General features: G+C 37.4%; 1 long non-coding RNA gene across 1 annotated transcript; it reads right to left on the bottom strand.

Annotated features, from left to right (window-relative positions):
• Window positions 1-770: 770 nt before the first annotated feature.
• On the bottom strand, window positions 771-7,292 carry LOC110390861. The gene is made up of 2 exons (XR_002433916.1): window positions 7,232-7,292; window positions 771-1,256 (listed from the first exon to the last, which is right to left on the bottom strand). It is a non-coding gene; the product is annotated as an uncharacterized LOC110390861 (long non-coding RNA).
• Between the last annotated feature and the right edge of the window lie 48 nt (window positions 7,293-7,340).

Genomic DNA, 7,340 nt, shown 5'->3' with positions numbered 1-7,340 from the left:
ACTTTGCCGTTCTTCCGTGTATTTAATTTAAAACTCTACTCCTGCAGCTGTGAGGCAGGGTTAGCAAATGCCACTCTCCCAAGAACCATTCTTCATTTCACTCAATGAATGCATAACTAATGGAAAGGAGGAATCAATATTTATACAGGAACGTTAAGCAAGGACGACTGAAAGTTCCAGCTATGAATTCAGACTGTACTAATCTTTTCTTTCTTCTAAGAAAAACTAGTCAAAAGAAAATGAAAATGTTCTCAATTTGAAGCCATCTCTGTCCTCTTCACCTGAAGTAAAACTCTGACCATTTGCCCTTAAAATACAAAGGCCCATCTATGAGCTTTATTCTATAGTGCTTAAAATTTCCAGATTGAATTGTGTGCAGGGAGTGTTTAGAATGTCAGGGTAGGCAAAATCTGGAACATCCTGTAAATCTCCAAATAAAGCTGAAGCTTAAGCAGAATTCACAAGACTGTAAAGTGAGACAGGCTGCAGCTCTAGGAGAGCTTCACTGCAGTCAGCTGCTTGTATGTACAGAGCTGCTGGGAATATTACGGAAGGACAACTTCACAAGCATGTGATGAAATAGAAACCTTTAGAGAAGAAAATGGAGACAAAAAAAGTTCAAAAGAGAACAGAAGTAGAAAATGTTCTCAGATGCTTAACTGAGGTCAAATTTGAATACTGAAGGAAATGAGGAAAATCTGAGTGAGAGAATATGACCTGCCTTGTCTCACCTAGGTCTAAAGTAGAAATTACTTAGCCCATTTACAAAATGCAGAAATATATGTTTGCAATTTATTTTGTAAACTGCAAGAAGTGGGACCAAAGGTGATAATTCCATTATAGCATATATGAACAAGAAATACAGGCTGCCATAGAAGTTATATAAGCATAATGAATAGTATGCATAACAATGACAATAGGATTGCTATAATAATAGCATAGTAATTAATGTAACATAACTCTCATAGCAGTGAGTTGTACTACAGGACTGTGTCAACACATTACCTAGCACTGTTTCCCAGACTTCCTTATTTAAGCTAAAATGAAGCACTGAAAGTACAGTAAAAGTTTGTGTTTTGCTATTAATGTACCATTGCGAATTGAGAAAACAGTTAGAGATTTGTTTGAAAAGAGCATGTCCTTGAGGCTTCAAAAACATGAAGACACTGAAGTAATTCCAAGAGTTCCTCATTGATTTGAGGCTGAAAAGGGATTTATGCACTCTCCGGTTACTCACTTCCAAGGCAGCAATGAAACTGTATATAGAAACAAGAAAAATGTTAAAAAATGTTTTAAACATTTGCTTTAATTTAACAGAGCAAAACACCATGTGAGTACATTTTGGAAATATTCTACCTACAAGTTATCAAGAAACAAGACTAATATTTGTTTATGGATATCTGCATGTCTCATACATTACATAATTAAGAAAACTGTAGTACAAACACAGTCTCCAAAATTAATATCTTAACACCATCTGTCAAAATGATCAGAATTACATAGACACATTCCTCTTCATTAACTTCAAATATGCAGTGTGGAGTCATGATCTGGAGCCATGATAACTGCTGGGAAAATAAGGGAGAGCTTAACTAACAGCACTGTAAAAACACAGGCACAGGTAAGAGGGGGGCTCAGCTGGAAATATTTAGCACAGAAGCAAAACATAAAACAATTAATAGTAAAATAAACATGTCTATGGATCCTCTCAAGGATTGCATAAATCCAGCTGCACTGCAGCCTCCCTGTCTGTAGTATCTTCTAGAAGCTCCAGGCAGAGAGGCCACTCACTATTTCTCTCAAGCACTTTTAACACTGAACAATGTCCTACTTTTACAAAGGTGTGCTGAAGAAAAAGAAGGAGGAAACACTCAATTTGGAGCAGCTCCACAGTATTTAATATCTAGGTTCAGTTGAGGCCAAAGCTAACAGAAGCTACTGGTGCTTCTTAAACATGGGCAAATTGGTAAGCAGAAATCAGGGGCAAAATTTTGCTCCTACACAATCTCCCATCAGCTGAGTTCTCAGCACGACTGTACTTTTTCTGTCATTTTCTGCTGTTTCAATGAGAAGCAATTATGGTGGAGAATTAGCATCATCCCAGATTTATTCAGGCTGGGCAAACTCATTTTCCACACAAATCTAGTATGTCTAAATTTGCAGGCAGAAATGACGCAAAATACATCAAAATTGGTTCTCAACCCTCATTCTTACAGTTTCATTTTTTCATCTCGTCACTGACAGACACAAAGATAAGCAGAAGTGATAATCTACAAACTTCCAGAAATGTGTGATTTAAGATTTTCAATTTTGTTAATTATTTCTCTGCAGAAAAGTAATCTATTGTGAGCTTGTTCTAATGCTTGACAACCCTCTTCTTGAATAAATTCTTCCTAATATCCAATATAATCCTCTTCTGATGCAAATTCAGGCTGTTTCCTCATGTCCTCTCATCACCTCAGAAGAGAAACAGACACCCTCCTTGCTCCGACCTTTTTTCAAGTAACTGTAGAGAGCAAAGAGGTCTCCCATCAGCCTCTTCTCCGAAGAGACCCTGTTTCCTCAGCCATTCCTCATAACTCTTTTTTTCTACTCCCTTCACTGGCTTCATTGCTCTTCTCTGAAAACATTCCAGCAGTATCTCTCTTGAAGTGAGGGGCCCAAAACTGAGCACAGTGTTTGAGGAGTGGTCTCACCAGAACTGCATACAAGGGGACAATCATTTCTCTAATCTTAGTCACACAAATGCTGATGCAGGTCAGGATGCTACTGACCTTCGTGGCCATCTGAGCCCACTGCTAGCTCATGTTCAGCTGGCAGTCGATCAACAACCCCAGCTCCTTTTCCGCTGGGCATCTTTCCAGCAACTCTTACCTGACCCTAAAACACTATGGGCCTGTTACGATACAAGTGCAGGACCCGACACTTAGCCTGCTTGAATGCCATGCAATTGGACATTGCTCATCTAGCCTATGCAGATCCCTTCTTATTCTCATGTAGGACAACACTCCCGCCAAACTTGGTGTTATCTGCAAACTTACTAAGGGTGTACTCAATCACCTCATCCAAATCATTGATAAAAATGCTAAACAAAACTGGGTCCAAGACAGTGCCCTGGAGAATGCCACTGGTAACCAGCCACAGACTGTGGCTGAACCATTCACTATGGTCCTTTGAGCCTGGCCATCCAGCCAGTTCTTCATACCAGTTTATGCAAGACAGCATTTCCAATGATACAACAACAAAGTTTAAAAATATATTAAATGAATCTACATTTTAGTAGATCTTTTATAATTTAACAGAGCTTATATAATTACAGTGTCTTTCTCTGTTCCTGTAGAGATATACACCATCTTTGGGCCCTCTGATTGATTTGGCAACGACATCAAATCTGGCACTGTAAGAAAGCTCAACATGTAATTACATTGTACAAGATTCCTGAAAAAATCATGAGTGTTTAAACAGAAATCAAGTTAATGCTCAGTTGAAATGAATACAACACATTATTCTCACTTCTTTCAAGATACTTGAAAATCTATGTATATAAATGAGTTTTATAAATGTTTGAATTAGTAACTTCTGATTCTTTTGATTCAAACATCAATCAACCTCAAGATGTAAATTTATGGAAAACAAGTTTCTCTAATTCTGTGACTCGCTGAACTAATTTTCAAAATATGTAAAGAAAACATACATTAAAATTTTGGGAAATATCAATGTTTCTATTATAACTGAAGTATGCAGAGTGCACTGATGTGATATAAATTTAAGTTGACATGAATTTTCTTGCTCTAAGTGACAGTTCTGTGGGAAAAAGAACATACATATTTACTTAAATATTCAGTATTGCAGCATAAAGGCTTAAGTAAACATCTTCATACAATTGTTTGTAAAATTATAGCTTAAAGAGGAGCAATAAGACAGGCTTGATATTAAACTGAAATTATTACTTTATATTATTTATATTGCTTTAAACATTGCCATGGATTACTTTGGATTAAACAACAGCAGCCTGATTGCTGAAGAAGTCATGTTTTTATCAAGGCACGCATCAGTTCTAATCCTTTTGGGGATGGTGGGGAAGTGACCAGAAAATTGTAAGGTAAAGGTGGGAGGTAATGGGGGAGGTAATGTGTTCCAGCTAAACTTTTAAATAAAGGAAAATCTCTGGTTCAGGCAGAATACACAAGTAAACAGCCTCCTACCTAACAGTAACCCTATGTATAATCAACACCTTGGAATCACAAAAAGCAGCTGAAATATTTCTTTGAATAATATGATGACTGCCCCTAAATTAACGTCTCCTATTTATTATGTTGTCCTATGATGTCAGAGGTGGATGTTGGCAGTATGGCAGTACAGATGGAACCTTTGCACCAAATTCCTTTTTTTTTTCTGTGCAACAGATGGTAGCAGAGGAACGGTCTCACAAAAATGGAAATGCATATGTAGCAAAGGTATGTAACTGAATTCCTCCATGCAGAAAAAAATTGCACCCGTAGACAGTCATCAGTGCTTGTCCAACACTCATAAAGACCAAACAGTGAATGTAAGCACAGTAAGGTGGTGGGTGGTGAATTTCAGCAATGGCAACAGTGGTGTGAAAGATAAGCCATGATCTGGACAGCCGTGCAGATTGCTACAAGCATGACATGCAGGCTCTTGTTCATTGCTGGCTAAAATGCGTAACTAATGGTGGTGACCGTGTTGAAAAATGGTATTTTGTAGCTGAGAATTTGCCCTATGAGATAAACAGTGTTGTAGTGGTTGTAGTTTCCATGAAAATAAATAAGAGGCATAATTTTCAGAGCAATGTACATAACAACAACAACAACAAAAAGGCCCTTATCATGTAAGAGCATAAGCAGTCTCCATGTTGAAATGTAATCTTTAGGTTAACATAGGAAATGTGCTTTTAAAGTTGAGATGAATGAAAAGCTGCCTTTTCTTTATACCGTTGACTGAGTACAGCCAGTCTGTGTACCACTAGAAGAACTGCTGTCAAAAGGTGAACCAGCAGTTTATTTTCAGGTTTTTTCTTCTCCTCTTGTTGTTGTGGCCTTTAGCTGCTGATCCAGGATGTAACCTGTCTTGTGTGGTTCTCGACAGAGATCTCTCCTTGAGACTTCTCTGTATTCAGAAGAGCTTTTTAAAAGACCAGTACACAGATTGGTACCACTTGTTAGAAGGAAAAGACCTTGATGTCCATGAGGCATTGAATGGTAAAATACCACTCAACAGACTCATTTTACTCCTGTTATATTTCTTGCTTATCAGGTTTCTTCTTTAAAGGAATGGTGTGATTGTCCATAAAGACATGGGTCACACAACCAGATAGCACTTACAGCTTAACAACACCCATGAATTTATGGTGAATTCATGAATATATATTTATTATTTTGGTTTTGCCTTTTTTATGTTAAATAAGTAACTAAGGAGTAGTGGTATATGGATTATTTTATTCTTATTAAGGTAAGAAAATGTCAGTTATCAAGACAAAGACATAAACATGCAACTAGCAGTAGGACTATACAGAATGGCCTCAAGTTGCACCAGGTGAGACTCAGGCTGGACGTCTGGGAAAAACTCCAAAACAGTGGTCAGGTGCTGGAATGAGCTGCCCAGGGAGGTGGTGGAGTCACCATCCCTGGAAGTGTTCAAGAAACGTTTAGATATTGTACTGAGGGACATCGTTTAGTGGGAAATACTGGTGATAGGTGGATGGTTGGATTAGATAATATTGGAGGTCTTATCCAATCTTGGTGATTCTATGATTCTAAATACCATGCATATTCAGAAGAGTAGCTGAATCTACATTTCAGAGGAGATAATTCACAAGATTCCCTTAAACTACCCTGCGAATTATTAAAGTGCAAGGCATATGCTGCATCGATTTTCAAAGGACAGACTTTAATATCATGGCATCTTCCTTCTTGTATGCTTTGATAATCTTGTTTATGACAAGTCAGAAATGCAACCTGCTGATGTGTAAATTAGTATCTACTGAAATGGAAAAGATACTTAACACCTCAGTATATAGTTTCCCAAACCATATTTTGCCAAACAGTGAGCTGATTTTGTGTGAACACTAAAACTCCAGTGAAGTGTTTGATTCATGAAACAATGCATTTGTGTAACCCTGGCTTTCTCATGTGAAAATTGTTCACTGTGATACTCTCAGAATAACATTTTTTCCAAAACATGAACTATCTCCAGAGGGTTATTTAAATAAAGGATATTAAAGTCAAATTCACATGAAAAGTTAAGACATCATTTTCATATCAGACTGTTTCAGAACTTTATCCAAGTTGTTCACATTAGTCATAAAAAAATAATCTTCACAGCACCACTTTGAAGGAAGTTTTCAACCTCCATAAAAATTCAAATGGACAGTAATTATATAATTGCACCTCTTTTCAAGGTTTTCTTCATTTGCTTAATAGCTAAATGCATTAAAATATAAAACAGAATAGACTCTGGAGAAGAACTGAGTGCCTTGTTCCTCTAGTTTAACTGACACCTTTGGTGATCTTCATGTTCCTTATGTCCCAACGTCATATTCCACACTTTGGATAACATTACCCCAGAGTCTTCTTTCAAGATGTTTTAATCTCTATGATGGAATGCTAAAGTAGCTTTTTAAAGTTGAATTCATTAGGAAAAGTGTATCACAAAGAAGGCTGAGGAGGAACAGGAACCATTCTTATAAAGTTTAATGGTGCTGCATACTAATAAATACACTGCTAGTATTGTGTGTGAACAGAGCAGAGTTTGAATGTTAGTTCTTGGCATTACAGAGTATTAATTGAAATAATAAGAAATATTGAAAATTGAAATAATAAGAAATTCTTTCATGACCTGGAATGTTTCACACTTTTTCAGAAACGCAGTATGCACTGTCTGGGATAAGACAGAATTTAATTAAGGAAAACAAGCAGAATAAACCAAAAAAGTAAAGTACAAGAAATAGTGCCCTCTCATTACTGTCAGCAAAATAATATCACTTCTGAACTCAAACTGGCCACAGCACACCACACTTACATAAAAGATAGTCTTTAAATCCTGTTTTATTCAAATAAATTCAAGGAGGGCTTCAAGTTGTCTACAGCTCTCTGAAAGCAGGTTGTGGCGAGGTGGGAGTTGGCCTCTTCTCCCACGGAAGCAGAGATAGGACAAGAGGGAAGTTTGCGCCAGGGGAGGTTCATGGTGGATATTAGGAAAAATTTCTTACCTGAAAGATTGGTGAGGTGCTGGAACAGGCTTCCCAGGGAGGTGATGGAGTCACTGTCCCTGGAGGTGTTCAAGAAACGTGTAGATGTGGTACTGAGGGACATGACGTG

The sequence above is a fragment of the Numida meleagris genome, unplaced genomic scaffold, assembly GCF_002078875.1.
Source record: "Numida meleagris isolate 19003 breed g44 Domestic line unplaced genomic scaffold, NumMel1.0 unplaced_Scaffold239, whole genome shotgun sequence".
In the NCBI taxonomy this organism is placed as follows: domain Eukaryota; kingdom Metazoa; phylum Chordata; class Aves; order Galliformes; family Numididae; genus Numida; species Numida meleagris.
The sequence above is the reverse complement of the archived record's forward strand: the minus strand, read 5'-3'. Positions and strand labels throughout refer to the sequence as shown.